This window comes from Hetaerina americana, unplaced genomic scaffold (genome assembly GCF_022747635.1).
Source record: "Hetaerina americana unplaced genomic scaffold, ioHetAmer1.1.p SCAF_12, whole genome shotgun sequence".
Classification (NCBI taxonomy): Eukaryota; Metazoa; Arthropoda; class Insecta; order Odonata; family Calopterygidae; genus Hetaerina; species Hetaerina americana.
Window position 1 is genome coordinate 1552771 of NW_027286292.1, and position 19070 is coordinate 1571840.

The following is a 19070-nucleotide window of genomic DNA, read 5'->3' on the forward strand; positions in this document are numbered from 1 at the left end:
GAAGGATACTCGCACGCGGATCTGCCAAGAGCTTCTAGACCATGTGAGTGAGGATCCAAATTTTTTAGACAATGCCCCACCAGACATTTTTCTCTTCCTCGGCCTCAAATCCGTGCTGTGAGGACGTCACCACGGCAAGGCGTGGAAGCGTCACAACAGACCGTGGCGAGGGCGCTTAGCAGCATTCCGAGTAGTAGTAGTAGTATTAGGGGAGGCGACCGACAGCTAAGGTCATTCGCTCCATTAGGGATGGACTGGAAAGGATGAAGGTTGGAGAGAAACCCGGCGTCGGCATTAGCCTACTCTTGTCGAAAGGCGCTAATGGGGTTCGCAGTTGAACGTCCCATGCAACGGACGTCGTAGTCGTTCAAAGTACTCTCCACAAAGTACCTCAAGTATGGATGCCACTGCAAAAAATCTGCCGCCTCCGGGATACAGTATTCCGAGCGCCGCTTTCCAGAATGCGCACGAGACGTGGAAAACCCGCCGGCAGCGGAGTGTGGACGCACAAGGATGGGTGATACTTCCGAAGAGTTTTGAGTGAATGTATTAATCATGGCAATATTTTTTTAATCGACTCAGTCCGACTACTTCTGGGACAAAAGGCTGAGAAAATGGAGTCCGATACTTCTTCTGGAGGCAAAGAGGTGCGCTCACTTCAGGGCAAGGGGTCTATGCGGCGGGTGACTCCCCCCCCCGGCGAACCCTTGTCCAGGCATGTTAGGGCTCGGGTGAGGAGGAGGGGGCCCCGCGGTGTCGCCTCGAAAGCGGCAGAGGGCCTCAAAGGGCATCAAGGAGCATCGAAGTTTCGACCAGGGGTGATTGCCTCTGGGGGGGGAAGGGGTTGGAGAAGAGGAAAAAGTCCAACATTGCCACTCCACGACGGCCTTGGAGAGAGTGCGGAGAAAGGCGGAGTGTATGACTGACAAGTTCAACAAAAATGCGTCATGGTCATTGAGCGGATAACCATTTGTCGGAGAGTTCCAGCAAATGGATTAGTCACCGGAAAGGGTCACTGGTCAGAGATTGTTACCTTTTAACACGGAATAGGCACGGTTTTCTCCAATTGAAACATCACGGGCGAGGGGACGTTAGAAAGAGCCAAAAATGTTTTTCTCAGATGTATTATTACGCATATTCCCGGGGTAAATGGGCCTTGGCACCACACAGTATTGCCGTCCGTTTCGAGGTCTTTGCGGTTTTTCGAAGGGACGTTTAGTTGATGGCGAGAAGCACTCCATAACCTCTCGAAGGTCGATCAAGACGGTGAACGCTGAGAGCATCTGAGGAAGAGGGTTCACCGTCACCAACCGAGGAAGTAAGCCATGCTTCCGGTGAAGTCGCCGTTGTGTATCCAATCGGGAAAGTTTGTGGCCATGGGAAACGAGAATCAAACACCTTTCCTCGCTCTGGTAGCAAATGTGGACGTGGTGGCACAGGAGGGTTCGGGGTTGATATTCGCGATACCTAAGAGAAGGATTAGGAGAGGCACGGCGACTCGGCGCCGTGGAGGTGGGATTAGACGTTGGAGATGGAACGATCGCCGGGACTCGAGCGACAGACCGTCGGGCTAGAGGCCTGGGAGAGACGAACCACACGAAGCGATAAATGTCATCTTCTGTAGCTAAAAACTGCTCCTACCACTAATGGGGACTCGCTGAGCAAAATGCGCCCTCGTGCGGGAGAAACGCACACCTTTAAATAATGAACAAATTGAAAAAAACGTGATTAAATAGAAAGTGCAAATTGAAAATGTACTCGCTTCGGCGATACAGGGAAAATTAGCAAGACCCCTTCGCAAGGATAACACGCAAAATCGGGAAGCATTCCACGTTTTTTATTGGGGGCGGGGTTAGACCAGAGGTAGTTTGCCTACCTGTGGAGCCGTAGGTCGTTGGTTCGACTCCCGTGACTAGCGAAAATTTATCAGCTTTGAAAATATTTGTTAATGGTTTTTCTTTTTTGGGAAGAGCACAATAATGGTATTTCGGAACGGCCCGACGAGGAAATAGACTCCTACTAAAAAGCTTCCCTGAACCTGAAAGACAGCGGTTTCAACATTAGGCACTGGTGGTGCAGACCAATCCAATAACACTCGGCCGGCCCGGGCCGAGACGTTATTGGCCGCAGTAGCGCGATGTGGAAGGCAACGGGAAACCACCACATTATCTACCTAGAATATGCATTCAAATATGACACTGAATGGAGTAGAATAGAGGGCCGCAGGAAACCCATCTTAGGATTGAAATACTGAATGTTGCTCCTAACAAAACACACCCCAAATTCCTTCTCTACAACAAGTCCCCCTTCATCTCTGCGTGCTTCCGTCCTCCCTTCATCACGTCCAACATCCCTATCCTATTCCTGCCCCTTCCTCGTTTGGCAAACATTCCCCCAACCTATCGCATTCTTCAACATTCCACTGCCGATCAATACGCCCTTCGTCCGTGCTCATTGACTCCTTATGATTTCTCCTAATAATCTCCTCTCCTCGCCCACCTACCTAGCACCTCCTCATTAATTTCCTTACGTCCCTACTACTTCGACCATTTTGGTCCAAAACACTTCCGAGATACGTAAAATGTTGTACCTGCTCTAGTTTCTGATCTTTTATTTTAATTTTAAACTTAACCTTTTTCTACATGGAAAATCGCTTAGCCTTTATGTTATTTATATATATTCTCATCTCATACATATCGACTGAATTTCCAATTCACTCAGAAATGCTTGCAACTCCTTGACTGACTGACAAAATAGAGCTTGGTTATCAGCAAACCTAACAGATTTTACGAATTCCACGCCCACTTTCATTCCTACCTCCAGTTCATCCCATCCCTCTTTAATCATTTCCTCCACATATATGTTGAACAGCACCGGTGATAATGGGCAACCCTGCCCATTATCTCCTCTTCCCCTCTACCTGCCCTCTTCCTAACACAACCCCTCCAGACACTCCGGTCCCCACTCGCACCGGAGCAGTCTGAGACATGTTCAGGTTGCGGATTCACCTCCTATCCTTCCAATCTAATCCGACGATGATGCAATTGAAAATGTCATAATTTGGATTTTCAATAGATTTTTCGTAATGACCTGCGGTCACATGCATATGACGTTACCCTTCAGTCCTGCTTCCGAGCACTATTCACTAGAGGGGATCGAGATGGTGCGGGGGCTAACGTACTGGCTTCCCACCCTGAGGGCGCGGGTTCAAATCCCGGCGGTGTTGAATATTTTTCAGAGGTATCTCCATCCCTACTTGAGGTGCTTTGTGGAGGGCACTTTGAGTTAGTACGCCGTCCGTCGGATGGGACGTTAAGCCGCGGACCCCTTGGCGCCTTTCGTAAAGAGTAGGCTAATGCCGACGCCGGGTTTCTCTCCACCCTTCATCCTTTCCTGTCCTTCCCCTATGGCGCAAATGACCTTAGCTGTCGGTCGCCTCCCCTCAAAACTACTACTACTATTCACTAGATTACCGCGTCACCAAGGAGTACCGATGACTCTCCCATTTTCAATTCTGAAGCGTCGTCGCCCTGTTCAGTTTATTGTTCCCATGAATTGGCGAGAGTTGTTGCGTCCGAGAATTACTTCGTCGGTGGTCCACGCCACGCCCACCGCCGTCTCCCGGTGGGCCTGTCCTTTGCTTTGTCATGGAAGAGGAACCTTCACTGTCCACACAAACACCCCCCCCCCCCTTCCCTCCCTCCCCCGCTATGCTCAGACCGGGAAGAATACAGGGAGCTCGTAGATTATGCAGTTATTTCAACAGATGTGCATTTCATGCTGCCCACATCTACGGGGCCGGGAACACCCCTAGGATATGAGCCAGGGTGGAGACCCACGGGAGCTGTTTCGTTTGCTTGCTGTCCACTCATCTCGGGTCGGAGAGTCATGTTTCCACGCTGACGACTGCCTGCAGGAGAATTGGGGAATCATGGTAGTCGCTCTGAAACGTGGTGATTAAAGTGCATTTCATTTCCCGAGCCACATTCTTGTCTGATGAAAATGCTCGCTAACGTTTTTTAATTGCCGTTTTGACGGGTTGAGAAAAAGAGAAAAAACGAACAAACGTCCCTTCTTCTGTTCTTCTGGCTGTAGCATGTTCATCCTTATAGACGACGTACATTTGAAATGCCAGACCTTTGAAATTTAGTGCGTGGGGTTGAGATGTTTGCTGCGTCCTGATCACCTTTCGTCACGTCGCCATGCGAGGACCTGGAGCCACGGTAGCTGAGGGTGGCTGAGAAGAGCGAATATCCTCGCATTTGCCTTGCACCGAGGATGACACTCGGGGAAATTCCTATTAGCGAAACATTCTGGAAAAATAAATACCGTGAAATAATCAAATTTGCCCTAAGTAATTATAATTTTAGAATTCCGTCTTACCTTTCCTTTTCTCGTTTTTACGTATGCACAGCATAGAATGGCCGTAATTTATTTTCGTGTTTTATTTCGATATGAAATAGGAAACCTTTTTGTTCGTTAGACTAAGACTACGGCAAGAAGGGATCGGAATGGTTCGGTGGCTAACGTACAGGCTTCCCACCGTGAGGGCTTCGGTTCGAATTCCGGAGGCGGCAAATTTTTCTCAGTAGTATCCATATACCTACTTGAGGTGCTTTGTGGGACGTTAAATTGCGGACCCCTTGGCGCCTTTCGGCTGGAGTAGACTAATGCCGACGCCGGGTTTCTCTCTACCCTTCCATCCTTTCCCATCCATCCCTAATGGCGCAAATGACCTCAGCTGTCGGTCGCCCCTCCTAAAACTACTAATACTAAGATAAGGGTACGGTTAGTATGGATCTAGGATGAAACACAACAACATAGTATTTAAGATAGTAAAGTGTCTGGGAATATTTTCAATGTAGCAATTCTACGAGAATTCTATTCTCGTACTTCTTAAGTAAATGGAAATTTGATTACGCCCGATTCGTTGAATCCTAAAACAAGCAAAGAGTTTAAACCAAGTTTAAACGATTTGGATGTATGTTAGGTGTGAACGGTGGAATCTGGGTTTAATTTGTGGAAGATTTCACTTTGGTTTTAATAACCAATTATTATTTCAGTGGCTGGGGTAACCACATTCAAGCTTCAAAATTCGTATATATTTTTGAAATTTCATCTTAAAAGAACGATTTTAACAAAAGCCATCAAAATCAGGACTGAGTTTGACTTAATGTCACTCGCACTGCAATTTTTATGGAACACGTAATGCAAAAGTCATCCGCGAAATACTTCGTTGATATCGCTGTTGTGTCATAATCTTGTTGAATATTTTCTTTCCACAAATTATGGGACTTATAAAAAGGAACACTTATTTTTGCGTTTGTAATGGATTAACTTCAAGAAGGAACGTCCGATTTCCCCTTCCGACTTCCAGACGCTCCTACCGGGGTGAGTGCCTTCGGATCGGTGGTACCTTTACGCCCATCTACTTTTTGTTTTGTGGGCAAAACGGATGATTTTGGAATAAAAATGTTTTGATGGAAATAATTCTTAACAAATGCGCGAGAAATAATATTTTAAGGTTCACGGCAAAGGGAGTTATTTGTTGCCCAACCCTGTTGATCCTTCGTGGAATGAACACGAGAGGTCGATGGCCCGAAGCCGTCACGAGAGGGTGTGGTGATGAAGGGTCTCCAAATGTTTCCGGAATTCCTTGCGTGGTGGGATTTCCACCCTATCGGTTAATTATTGAAGAAATTAGTTCTATTTTCTACTGTATGTTTACAGGTACATTTCCGGGACTTTGGTCCTGAATGTCTTCAAATACGTTAAAACTTTGTAAATTGAAAATTGATTTTGTGCGTTTAAGCCAAAGAAACGCCTTGGCGTATTTGACCTAAACAATGTAAATATGTATGCTTCATCGCCGAGAAATGTTATGTTATGAGAAATATCTCATAAGCTAGAAAAGTCTTGAGAGACTAGAAATATTTCGTCCCTGGTCTTTCGTTTTCCCTCTTAAGTTTTCCTCTTTCTTCGTGTGCAATTTAGAATAAAAAATGATATCTAAAAGAATACATGTTTGCTATTTTATCCTGCTATTTGAATAGTAACGAATTTGAAGGTATCGTCTCATTTCCTGATATTGAATCGGCATCATCTGCGATCATCATTATTCGTTTTCTAACACACTCAAAACTAGAGTAATTGCAATTATAATTCGAGCGCAAAAATTACGAACTTTCACACGAAGAGTTGTAGCTTGTATTGTAAGTGAATCGCTGATAAATAAGCGCTTGCATCAATTACGATGAAGGAGTGTGGAGTCTAGTAAATCTATTCTGCATTGAATTTATCTCTCTGAAGTGTAGGTATTAATTAGCGATCAGTTTCGCGTGCGAGTTTAAATTCCTGAATTGGTTTTCAAATTCGTGAGCGAATTTTTACTTCGCGCCTCTTCCGCGCCATCGAGTGTGTCCTGTAGTGACTCACCGTCGTAGTTTTTACTTAATTCCAGAAGATGGCAGCGGTGTTTCCTTAGATACCGAGTCGATTTTGAGCGAAGGTTGGGCGAGGGAAAATCTTTTAATTCTTAGAAGTTTTTTGCAAGGGACTGTGGGTAATTGGGAATGTGGCAAGTGCTCACGCCATCATTTACTTTGATTTATATTGGTGAAGCTTTGTTTTGATAGAATTATTTATCATATTCTCGCTGTGCTTTCCAATAATTTCAACACTGCCAAAACTTATGATATATTAAAAATTTTTGGTGTCATAGGTTTAATCCGAGCCTTTCCTAATTTCTCTTTCCATCAGCTGTAAAAAATATTTGCTACTTTTAATTATAATTGTCATAATCAACTTTTTCTCCAGCGAAAACGATAATACAGTATTTAATGGTGTGACTTTCTTTTCATGTTTCGAATTTATTCGTAAGAAGAAAAGAAGATGGATATAATTTTATGTCTATACTTGTGTGAAATATATATATATATATATATATATATATATATATATATATATATATATATATATATATATATATATATATATATATATATATATATATATATATATTTTTAAGGTAATGTACCGGTTAAGGTAGGTTTTTGGATGGACACAACTACCAAACAAATATTTTATTACTTCTAACAAAACACAAAATCCATCATCCTACTCTATACCAGGTTCCTTTTCATCTCTGAGTACTTTCTTCCTCCCTTCATCCCATCCAACATCCCTATCCTGTTCCTTCCCTTTCCTCTTTTGCCCAACATTCTACCCTCTATCACAGTCTTCAACATCCCACTGCCGGTCAACACCCCCTTCATCCACAATATATATATATATATATATATATATATATATATATATATATATATATATATATATATGTATAATATATATATAAATAATATATATATATATATATATATATATGTATTATATATATATATATATATGTATAATATATATATGTATATATTATATATATAATATATATATGTATATATATTATATATATAATTTATATATACTATATATATATATAAAATTTGTATTTTTTGTGTTCGTTTCTTTCTCGTGTTTATAATAATGGCTTTATTGTTACATAAGATATTCGATGCATTACTCACTGTTTACATTATTTTCACTTTTCCTTATATTTTTCGGTTGATTCGGTTGAGTGTAATCAATGAAAGCTAGACCTGTATCAAAGTTGTGTTATCTTTGTATTTTTTGAAATTCTTCTAGTGTGATAACATTCTTAGCCGAGTTTTTTCTCTTTCTGCAGCCAGCTCGTACTTCAAGCAGTAGATTACCCGAGTTTAAAGACATCTGTGCGATCAATGCTTACCTGTGTATTTCAAAGGCAGTCTTATGAAAACGTTTACCTCTAAAAGTTTCAAATCCACCGCTATCCGCCTTTGAACATATCGGTAGTACTGGCGTTTGCGCCTTCTTTGGGTGCGCTACAGGGTGTCCAGCAAAACCTAAGAAAATTCAGAAATCTTGAGTTTAGATGTTAGTATTTAATAATAATAATGGTAATAATATTATTAAAAATAGTAGTCATAATAATAATGAGATCATATAATTGATAGTAAGGAAGGAGATACTTCATCAGTAAAGCATCTGAATTGCGACCACCGTAAATGGATACGTTTTAACTTTGCAGTATGGCCCAACTTCATCAGTGATTCATATTTTCGCGAGTATTTTGATTGAAATATATATATATATAATTAGAGGAATAAGTGACAAACTATGAAGTTTTAATCATTTTGGTTTGGAGGCACTGGTAATAGAATTAAGGGTCCAGGGAATGGATCTCGAAAATCGATGTCATAGCATTAGATTTTTTGAACGACTCCACAATTTTTCCACTGAATGACGTCACTCGAATCACTCCCAGCGCCAAAGTTGTTACTAGGTATTAGGATATAGACGAGAGTTTTCACGGTTTGGAGGTGGCAAATATTTTCAAATTGTTAATATTTTTCGTAATTTTGACCTCAAACCTAAAGGATACCTTTGAAGGGATCTTTTTATTCACAGTGAATGATTTTGGAAAATTTGACACACATTTTTAAGCTCAAATCGTAGTAAACATTTTCTTAAAGATATGGAAAGACTGACTGGAGCCTTGACCCATTTAAGAACTCAAGAAGACAAGTGGCAAGTGGCGGGAGACAAAATAGTTCTGCCCCAGAGTTTTTGCAATGGCAAAGTTCAGTAACGTTTATTTTCGTGCCCTCCTTTGCGCATTCAAAGATGGCATTGTGAATGCCAATATCCCTTTGTCGCAACTCGTCCGCTGAGCACTGTTTATGTTCACATAGAGGACTTCTTTCTGTGCCTCCGAATTAGTTTTGAAACGCGTTTAAATAGGTCATTCAACTTTTGGAAATGTCATAGTTTATTATTGACAAGTTATTAAGATTTACTGAGCTTCTAATGGTAATGAATGTACTTTTCGATAGCTTAAGGTTTCGTCTCCGGACGGATCTTGCAATTCCGCTCCGTGATTGAATGATATGCAAACTCGATGCACGACGCAAAATTTGTGCCAAAATCGGGATTCGATTCCTCGTACTACAAAGTAGTCGGCGAACGCGATTCTTGGCGCACTAGTGAGGGTAATTCTGTGGACAGTTCAACATTTTCTGTGGGGTTCTCAGGGCGAGCAGTTCTCTCTGCTATCGGTTAAGAGCAGAAAAAATAATCGTATTGTAATGATAATATCAAGAACTTCCTTTGTAAAACAATTTACTCAAGGAATGAATGAGTGGACTTTTGCAGTATTTTAATTTATTTGTCGACGTCCAATAAATTTGTTTGTTATGATGAAGTACATTGTACCAGAAATGAGCTCATTACCTCTTCAACTCCATTTTTTAAGGTAAAATACAACACGGAGATGTAGACCTGAAGATGAAGATGTAGCCCGACGAAACCCGGGCTGCATCAACAAACAAATGATTGAGTGGATTTAATTAATTATTCTTCATTCGTCACGAGATAAATTCCACAACATGAAGCCTGAAACTGTTTCCTCCGTGAAAACATATTAGATACGAAATGTTTACGAAGTAATGTCGACACTCATGATTCGAGAGCAGACGGCTCAACTCCAGACGAAGTCTGGAGAGCCAAATCTCCAATTTCCCAGACGTTTTTTCCTGGATAGTATTCGGAGTTAAGCCTGTTTAAGGCCTTGTTCTTTCAGCCATAGCTTCTAAACGAGGTTAATAGTTCCAAGAGTCATTGAGGGAGCCAACAACTGAGTGGTTCTTGCATAGAATATGGTTAATCTGATTCATTAGTGATAGCGGGTTCGTTCAGAGTAGGCTTGTTTTGGAAATTGGAGGCTTATTACGAAAAATTCAGGGTGTATGGAAAGCTTCACACGTTGCATAGGGTAACACAAGTCTCGAGAGTCGACATGCAATGTGCACCATTCAGCCCGCATTACATGCATACTCTCAAGATTTCCGTGTTTTCCCATGCAATCTGTGTAGCTTTCGGAATGTTCCCGATAAATAGGCCACCGACCCTGGGATTCGAACGAGAGCCCTCGGCGTGAAAAGCCTATCCCTGCCTGCGCCTGAGTTCCCTTGGTGATACAGTGGATGTTCGTAGATATTGTAGATATGACATTATATCGTCGTTTTTCCGATATTGAGAATATAAGTAACCGACATGTCGAGTGCTGATAATCATCATTGTGGACGATATTGCCGGAGTAGGCTTGTTGTAGAACGTACTGTACGCATCGCCATACCAAATTACGTTATGTACAGTATGTTCGATAAAAAGTATTGACGATACGACAATTTCGGTGAAACTCTGGGCGTAAATGGAAAGAGTAATATAGCAACTTTCTGCGTGGCGGTAATGGCCAAGGTGTTCCAGTTGTAAATGACCATAAATTCCAGCAATATGTAACCGAAATGTTTAATAGAAGATATCTTCGATTTTGCTCGATGTTCCCTAGGCGGTGAATATCATTCGAAATACCAATCGAAATCGATGCAGTTCGATACATCCGGCAATCATCGCCAGTTATGGGCACCGCGAACGCTGCCTCATCGCCACCTAGATGGTTCTTTCATTTCTGTCCGTCGATGATGGAAATAGAATATCGCAGATCTTTAGTCTGCCCATCCTCACACTTTTCAAGGTGAGAGTGAAAACACGGGTCTCATACTGCCGTCACGAGGGTGGCATAAGGTGGAGTTGAAGATGTTTGACTCTTACAGGTAGTTTCATAAATAACATTACAAGAATTATTCATTCCGGAAAATTGCACGTTTTCCCTTTTTTCACTACTGCTTCCTCCAGTGTTATTAACTGGAGGAAGCACGAGTGAAATAACAAATGGAATGGGTTCATTTGTCAAATTATAATCCACCACTGCTTTCAATGGAAACGACTGGTCCTAGACGACTTGAATTAGAGCTAGATCTTATCCTTACTCTCTTCCATGCGAGGCACTCTCTCGATTTCGCTTGCTGAATAGTTGCAGTAATTTCTTTTGTAATGGAAAAGTCGTAATGATGTATGAATGATAGTGAGAATAATGTTTTGTTTATTCATGGACTTAAGTTTAAAAAAACAGTGATGTACCAATCAGTGAAGTGTATCGAGGGCACCAGCAACAACCAGGACACACAACCACCCTCGGTCACCTCGGTGGGATCGAACCCACGGCCTGGAGGCTGCGAGACGAGACGTTCTCTCGCCACCACCGAGCTCAATCAGTGGAAGTAATAATTATGCGGCGGCGTTTACCGGAAGATGATGACTTCTACATCTCTTGTGGGTAGTCTACGACCGTGAGTGCAGTAGGTTTTCCATTCCTTCATTCATGTGCAATGATGCAGTAAATGAGACGATAGACACCGGGAGAGTTTCTCAAGGGATCAACTGAAATGAAAAAGAAAATCACGATGATTTTTTTCAAACTCTTAGGCAAGTTGTTGCCTGTTGTTTTGAGTTTTCTCGCAACAATGGAAAGGTGTGACTATCAGTGTCATTGAAAAAATGAATGCTTCGGGTGAATTAGTAGTAGATTTTAGGTGAGGCGACCGACAACTGAGGTCATTTGCGCCATAGGGGATGGACAGGAAAGGATGAAGGGTGGAGAGAAACCCGGCATCGGCATTAGCCTACTCTTTATGAAAGGCGCCAAGGGGTCCGCAGTTTAACGTCCCATCCGACGGACGGCGTACTCACTCAAAGCGCCCTCCACAAAGCACCTCAAGTAGGGATCGAGATACCACTGAAAAATATTCAACACCGCCGGGATTTGAACCCGAGCCCTCTGGGTGGGAAGCCAGTACGATAGCCACCGCACCAATCCCGATCCCCTCTTCGGGTGAAGGCACGGCCACGAGTACGGTTGACGAAACGACAACGTTGTGACAGCGCTTATAGATTCCTCTCACATGCAACGTGTTAATTAGTTAATACTACTATAAAAGTAATCATACAATTGGCATGGCTCTTGTTGCATGAAATATCTTCTACTTTTCCCCAGCTATAATTTTAGCGCCGCATTTCCCAAGTAGAATGGGCGACTCGCCGTGTGGGACGAGCGCTAATGGGGATCGAGATGGTGCGGTGGCTATCGTACTGGCTTACCACCCTAAGGGCCCGGGTTCAAATCCCGGCGGTGTTGAATATTTTAAAGTGGTATCTCGATCCCAACTCGAGGTGCTTAATGGAGGGCTCTTTGAGTGAGTACGCCGTCCGTCGGATGGGACGTTAAGCTGCGGACCCCTTGGCGTCTTTCGTAAAGAGCCGGCTAATGCCGACGCCGGGTTTCTCTCCACCCTTCATCCTTTCCTGTCCATCCCTAACAGTGCAAGTGACCTCAGCTCTCGGTCGCCTCCCCTAAATACTACTACTACGAGCGCAAATATCTTTGTATAGATTCGGCGAGGTCAGTAGGACAAGCGTCATGACATAACAAGCGCGCTGAAAACAAATAATTATTAATTCTTATCTGCAAAGCAGCGATCGGGCGCTTATATGATTGCGACCGTAGAAATGTGTTCTCGACATTATTGAATAACTGCTCTAGGGAGCTATTACTGTCTCATTTTTCATCTAAATAAGAGAGATCATGTAATTCCCCCATTCTCTTCTTACCGATTTCTTTGAACTGAAATATTTCAATTCTGATTTTTATGGTCCTAAGAAGTAAGGTTGTATTAGGATTCTTGGGTCTCATACAAGATGCCTGATGATTCTGTACGGTGTTTTTCTATGGTTTCCACAAAACTGGAAAATATCGGGGAGTTGAGGGTCTGTGCAGTAGTCACAGAACGCGTGGAATGTGTGGGAACGTGGGATGTGTGGAATCAAAATCAAATTCCTTGACATCTGAGATTTCCTGAAATAGAGTTATCATTGAGCATGCCTGAAGAGGAATTTATACATCGGCTGAGCGGAGATCTCCTCGTGATCGCGAGTAGGCCTTCTCTGAGGACTGTGATTATCCTGTCGGTAAATATCGAAGCGATGGAATTTATTTTGGAGCTTCCGGACGTACCAATTATGTATGACAGTGGCAATTTGGCGAATTTCAGTGACAACCTGGTTAGGGGTCTTTCCTTCCGGCGCGCGAAATCTCGTTTTATTTGCGAATTCGATGTAAGGGATCCAAAAACTACTTAGGCGGGAATGAAGTCTCTTCCAATATCAGTCGTCCTATCGTCGAAAGGCGGCGAGGGTCACAGAACGCCAGGGACCCACTCGGAGGTGCCGAGCGCACAGCGCATTGGAGAACCCACGTGGGATGTCTTCGGCGCCGGCTTGGATGGAACCAGAATGGTATTCGTGTCTGATCGCGTCTTTCCCAGAAACTGCAATGCACCGAAATTGGGGGTTCTCGGCAGCTTAGTACGCAATGGTTGGGCTCTATTCTCACCTGCCAAACTGACCTTCTGCTTGAATACTGCGGCACTAATTTCATCTCTGACCTTTGCACTTCATGGTAATTTCCGTGTCTGCATAATCTAGTATGCTATAGAGAAACCATGGTTACAGTGAAAGAGAGAAGATTAGAAAAGAGAAGGCATGTATTTTGTAAAGTTGAATTCAGTGCAATTGTAAAGTACCAAACGATTTATGAATCGCGTCGAGGAATGTCGACACTTTCATTTCCATACCTTTCTTTGTCATACAAATTTTCATTAATTTTCATTTTTGTACCCCAAAATAATACTTGTAACTAAGACTCGTATATTTCATTAATGTATAACAAGTGAAGTGAACTCAAAACGTGGATTTGTTACGGAGCACACTGTAGTTTTATTTGACTGGGGAAAAACGTCTCGGCATGGAGGAATAAGCGTTAAGGTGGTATTTTAAGTGTAAGATGATGAACTTAAAGGCAGAATTACGATCAGGTGACGAGACTCTTTGGTACGTAGGCACGTATTTGGAAACTCCTTTCAGTACTAGGGTCAGTAATGGGTATGGCAGTTCCGCCACAAACGACGCGAAATCTATGCGAAAACGAAAAAGATAAAAATATAAATCTATTTAAATTTATTAAAAACGCTTATGAAATGACGGGAATGAAGGAAATCCCTCAGGGATTACTTACAGTATCAACAGCGATTAATTTAGTGCACATATTATGCTTACAAATAAATCAGGTGTTGTTTTAGAACGGTTCACACTTAAGAATATTGGTACGGTTGTGCGCATATTTTTCTCCGTTGAAAGTCTGTAAGAAAATCTCTTATAAAATCAGTATTGTTGAGCTGTAAATGCTATCGATAATGCATGCTATTTTATACAGCTAACTAAATGCAGTTCCAGCAGAAAAATAAAGCCTTGGCGTAATCACAAATGATGTTATTACCGAATTAATAAAAAAGATAGAGCTTAATCCGCTTGGTAATAATTTACTGTCGTAAATCTGACATTGATGTTAGGTTAACGGTGTCATAGGCAACATATTTCATTTATTTATTGATCAACTATTCTTCTTAAGGAATATTAATGATAATAATGCTGCGAACTATTGGCGGCTTATTTATTGGTTTTTATCCCATAAGTAGGTATGCATGTGGACGTGCGCATGCCGACGCCTCTATCCGCGGATGCTTAAATTTGTAATTGGTGATGCAAAGCCTAATTGTCTTCCTGCTGGGCGTGTGTCCTATGTTCCGTGAGCTATTGTACTTCCTCCCTTTTTTGTGTACGCATGCTGGGCATCTGGTTTAGTTGAGGCCATTCTATGATTCACTAGGAGAAATAATTTTCTTATACTGTTGACTAGAAGTGGTTACTAAGGAAAGTAAGTAAATAACTTGATAACCTAAAATGTAGTCGTCAAGTTTAATGGAAATCAGCGGTGGGTCTCGAAGTTAGTCTTATGAATTATATTTTTATCCAAGTTCAGGGATCCAATGCCGAATAATGGATTATTTCTAATGCTATTAGTTCTATATTGCCACTCAATAACATTGGTCTTATTTTTATAAAATAGTCTTCACTTGCTGTCATTTCAAAATATCTTGCTCTTAAGAGGTAAAAGGGATTCGATGGTTTTATTAATTTTTAAAGCTTTAATGCCAATAATAATATTCAAGTTTATCGTCATCAGTTTCCCCGGTTAACCTTTGGTTTCTGTATGCGAAATTAATTTTTATCGCAAATATAATTTCATCCGAGGCATGTGAGTGTGTTTTAGCTGATTCCATTTTCACGCCGATTTACCTCCGTCCAAATTCTATGCAACGAACTTTTTGCATGATTTTTTTCTCATCAATATTAAAGATTTATCTGGAAAAGTTCTGCCATTGCCATTATTGTGCAATATCAGTCAGTCTGACTCAAATTATTTTCAGAGGTTTTTCCACCAGTCGTGATTCAAGCCCATTCTTTATTGTTTGCATCTTACTTCATCGAACGCTCTTCATAAAATCTGAAAATTGCTCTGAAAATATTGCATGCTCAATCATTCTTCTCATTTGGGAAGATCGTGACAAAAAGGCTCTTTCAGTGTTAACTTTCATTGCTGTTAATCTTGATGCATTGATGACTAAAAGATGAGTATTCCTTGGAATCGTGTGGTCGACTTAATTGCATGCTTCCAATAGCATGTAGACTAAAAGAAATTCGAAGGGATGGTAGCGCCCGGCGGTCCGGCAGGCAAAAGATAAGCCATTTTAGAAATGGAAAAATGTAGTCGCCCCTTTAATATTTTCACAGCTATTATGCTTTCAACTGGAGGGTGTGATATTGTGAAGTCGTGTGATGATTGCGAGATACATCCGAGGAAAAGGAAAATATATGGTCTACTTTGTTTCGTAGACATTACTGGGAGGAGTAATAAAAGAGCGCGATGTGAGCTGGGCCATTCAGCATTGTGGCTTCAAAAGTTCCGAGGCACATGTTGACGCTCTATCTGAGACTCGGTCCGTATCTCGTTGCGGATGCTTCCACAATGTAGAGCTCAGCCCTTTTATTGGCCTCGTCATTGGCCTCTTGTTTATCATAAGAGAACGAAGCGCTCCTCCTAGTGCGGAGTTAGGAGAGAGAGGGTCTCGTCCCGTCTTTGGTTGCACCGCGCCTCTTCAGCCCCTCGGAAGCCGATGGAAGCGAGCAGTTGGCCCGGGGTGATGCTCTCTGCATGGTGAGTGGACGGGCGGCCGAGGGGTTCCGATGGGCTCGGGGCGATTGCTAGGCGGGGGCGGGTCCTCGTGGATTCCGTCGTGTCGGGACGGCGCGAGTTTTCTTCGGGTCGCCGTCTTGCTCACGGAATTCTTGCGGTCCAGAGTAGTTCTAAATGCTCGCCTGGGTTCGCCGGAAGGTTTCCATGGCAAATGTGTTGTTTTTAATGTAGCACCGTGAAAGGTATTGGACACGCGGTGGTTAGAGGGTTCCGTGGCTGCCCGGATGCCCACGGTGCCAAATGCCAGTGAATCTGGACACTGGACTGGACACACGGATTCTGGTGCCCTCCCGGCAAAGGCCTCCCTATCAACTCCCCAGCCACTTTGGACGATTGCACCCGACTTCGCGTGCGTCTTCTAAACTTGAGGTTATTCAGCGATCTAACTACAAATATTTTGTGTTTATCATAACGGAGAATTCCATGGGCAGTATCCGCCGAGTCGAAAGCACCCAAGAGGCATACGGGGAGCCATTGTTCGCTGAGGGCCGTTCGTGTGTCGTACCGCACGTTTTGCGTTCTGTCCTCGCCTCCCCACCTCGTCCATTCTCTGTCCCTCCCCTACATAATTTTGCTTCATTCCAGCCCTTTATGCTGGACAATGAAGATATATTTTTTCGATCTCCATTGGGAGGGGAGACGTGTGCGAATGGCAAGCAAATGGAAGTGTGCCCTCGGAAACGCGTTTGTCGGCGCGCGGTTCGGCGATCGCCGAGTCGTCATCCAAGGCCACATCGAAAATGAAGCACGGTGCCGTAGGATGCAGAGATTGCGGCCCGCCGGTGATGGCCAATCATTCCCGGATTCGACTCTGCATGTGGGTAGGCAAGCTGTTGGCTGGTTTTGACACTATTGGTAGATTGTCCCGAAGCGAAATCCTTCGGTTCTGCCACGGGGTTAGTGTCCATAAGTGTGCTGCCCACTTCACTGCTGCGGGCCAGCGCACTTAGAGACACTGAACAAGCGGAAGAACCAAAGGAGTTCGCTCAAAAGATACCCCGGGAGAGAGCACCAGACCTTTCACGGTCCTGAAGCCATTGATATATGGCGACCTATACGTCAGCCGAGGAGCATCCATTGACAGAACTCTCCAGATCGGCGATCGTGAAGTTCTAATTCTTCATGCTATGATTCTCCGTTCGATTTGTCCGTCAATCAGTCAGGCGACGCAAATTGACGAACCCCTGGCCCAAATGAGGAAATTATATCTTTCCCTAGAAGTCGTGGAATAGACACTTCCCCCTCTGTGTCGTTGAAATCGGGAGTTTGGACCACCTGGATAAAATCTGGGGAACAGGCCCGCACAATGATGAATATCATTATTCGTTCCAATATCTTTACCTCTCTGAAATAAAAAATAATGGAAAAAGATAAAATGAAATTACAGTAGTATCGTGATATTAGTAATTTAGGTTGCTTCATCGTGTCGCCGACACAATGATGGCACACAATATTTCGACACACGCTAACCTTTGTGAGACGAACAAATCACCCACCCCGATCTGTTTTTCTCGGTCGGTAAAACGCTTGCTTGCTAGCTCAAAGGTCTCAGATTCGAGTCCCGCCTCGGGCATGATTGTTGTCTCGGCTATGGCGTTTCGGCCCCCGGGACACACCCGCCGGACTTTGGGCCGAAGGAGGCTTATGAGAACCCCAGCGGCACGCGGACCACCGTCACACCGTCTGGAGAACCAAGAGACTGGGCGCGTGGACGTAGCTCCACTGAGCGATGCGGCTTTCTCACGAGCCTAATGACGTGGGGACCATCTCATTTACCCTTACTTTGTAACAAATGCATGTCTAATAAACATGATCATGCAAAAAGCCGTAGAGTGTCGCAAATGTATAATGAAATGCTGGTGTGTTAATGCCCTCGCCACAAGACCCTGTACTTTCTGTGGGTGATTTTAATATCTTGGGAGGTGTTGCATGTTGGGCTAAAATCAATAAAGATTTCGCAGTTATGTCCTCAAACTGGAGAGCTGACATAGCAACTGGGTAGGTGGAGTATATAATTTCAGCAGTGGATGTATTGAAAAGATTATCCGGCGCGGTGGGTTTAAGGAGGAGATCGAGAGGAACGACAAACTGAGAATCAAATTTTGGAAAAGATTTCGATTAGTTTCGCGGGCAGTAGGCGTTGGGGAAACACATCCTTGCGCCAAGAGTTCTCAGATTCGTTGATTGCCAACGCATCTGGTGTATTCACCATCATTCGCGTGGTCGTGGATTAAAAAGGTGACGTCAGAGCCGCGGGATGGGCAGTCTTATGTCCGCGGGGATTCCCAAGTTTGGATCCGCATTCCCCCGATCGGCGAGCCTCGCTCGACCCCTCGCGCGAAGCGGCGCCTCGACGCTTCGCTCTGCGACGTTTCGCTCGTCTCAGTAACTGGCTTTGTGCCATCGGAAAAGGAGGTGCTCGCTGACGCGATATCTTGATGGGTAAATCCCAGTGTCGCCAAACCGAAGGTCGAAATTTTGAATGCTGCCCCGGACTTGGACGTTGGAGCGTCTTATGATAGATTTTGGATCGGCTGAGGTTCCGATGCGATGTCATTTCGAAGTAAAAAGAACCCTTTGTTTACCACTCGTAAGCAACATATTAATTTGATGACCCCGACCTAGTTTACTTAGTATATTGACCTCATAATATAAAGCCCTACGGTTCATATCTAGCAGTGGTTATGGGCATTTTGTTGTTCCATAAGTATCTTCTGGGAATGGGGCAGCTGCGTTTTGACATTTGCCAATGGCATCGTCCACGTCCAAAGTTATTTCATACATGGTATAAGTTCCAAAAGTATGTTAACAGCCCACAGAGGAAATAGGTGAAGGGTGAACACGTTCGTTGCGTTGGCATTCAATGGCTAGCTGGCTCTCCGGACTCTTATTAAAGTGGCGTAAAACTGTCGCAGCCCAAGTGAGGTGC

At 43.4% G+C, this 19070-nt stretch overlaps 1 protein-coding gene and 1 pseudogene across 1 annotated transcript in view; both read left to right on the forward strand.

Moving 5' to 3' along the window:
- The window catches only part of LOC139685644 (NAD kinase-like), a 243241-nt gene that overhangs the window by 82807 nt on the left and 141364 nt on the right, over window positions 1-19070 (forward strand). The window lies entirely within an intron of this gene.
- On the forward strand, window positions 1767-1838 carry LOC139685917 (U6 spliceosomal RNA; annotated as a pseudogene).